A 1,493-nucleotide genomic window follows, 5' to 3' on the forward strand; every position below is an offset into this window, starting at 1 on the left:
ATAACATACAATATTGCAGAAAACGAAACTAAAAATGTACAAAACATTGATTTGCCCAGAGACATTGAAAGGATAATACTCAGACAAATTTTTGGCTCCGTGAAAGAAAACGGGATGTATCGCATAAGATCCAACCACGAGCTAGAACGGCTAACTGAAGGTGTTACAATCTACAAATTTATGAAAAAACAACGATTAAAATGGGTTGGACATGTGATAAAAATGTGGGATATGAGAGTACCGATTAAGATTTATGAGAACAAAGTAGGAACTAATAGAATAAGAGGGTGACCAAGAAATCGATGGAAAGACAGTGTGTAACAGGATTTAGAAGAAAAGAACATAAGGGAATTTGAAGGTATGCTGTTAAACAGTCTTAGTCTACCATTAAAACTGTAGAGTCACGTTCATGTAGTGGTTCCAAGTTTTGTTGGTATTAAAAATTTCAAATTCATTTATATACAACTATAGAAATTCACATCATTATCAAATGTAGACATAATTCAACGGATTTAATCATGAGTGTTGTAAATAATGATAAAAACACCATCCTATGACATGAACGACAGGTTATAATACGATTTTGCATAAAAATTTTATTTATTGATGAAATGAGAGAAATTTAAAATGCGTAGGTGATCATCTCAAGGCTACATTCAGAAAATTTTGAATCTGTGTTAGGGATATCAACAAATAATTAACTACCGAAAAGATTTATTGTAATATTTTAAAATTATAAGACTCGTGCAGACTTTATAAGCTAAGCACCTTCTGAAAACCGGTCTAAATAGTATTTCACCAAATTATAGATATTTCACCGATGCTTAAAAAAAATTGGGCTCGTAGAGAAATGAGTAAAATTACCAAATACGAGCTTCTACGACTAGTAAAATATCTTCAATAGAGCAATTCATAAACAAACCATATAGAAGTTTAACAAAAGTAAAATATTCGAAAGATCAGAAGAAGTCAACCGTTTAAGATGAATTGGTCGATCTCTACTGGTACTAAATGAGAATGTGTACTTAATGACAACGAATATTTCAGTGAACGAGTGGGCATGTTCCAACAATATTTTGCACCACCATACAAATCACCAACAGTGGCTAAGAGATAAGAGATAACTTTTTACATTTCATTTCTATACTGGCGACTAACATGTTCAAAACTGCTCGATTTCGTAAACGTTTTTCGTAAATAAATATATGATACCTTAACTTCATATGAGTGTACATTCTGTCCCGTTTTTTACTAACGCAGACCCACTGTTAGCAGTAAGGACGATTGTATCAAAAATTCGAATGTATTAGTTTTCCATAATTTTATTCTGTTAGTTTTATTAATTTTAATCATAAATAAAAATATACATCATATTGAAAACGTGCAATTTTAATGCATAATGTAACAACAAATGATATTAATATTACCCGAATATGATAGTTGTTGAAATAAATGAGAGAAAACGTTATTATATTAATACTAGTTCCTGAATA

Source organism: Teleopsis dalmanni, chromosome 1 (genome assembly GCF_002237135.1).
Source record: "Teleopsis dalmanni isolate 2A chromosome 1, ASM223713v2, whole genome shotgun sequence".
NCBI lineage: Eukaryota > Metazoa > Arthropoda > Insecta > Diptera > Diopsidae > Teleopsis > Teleopsis dalmanni.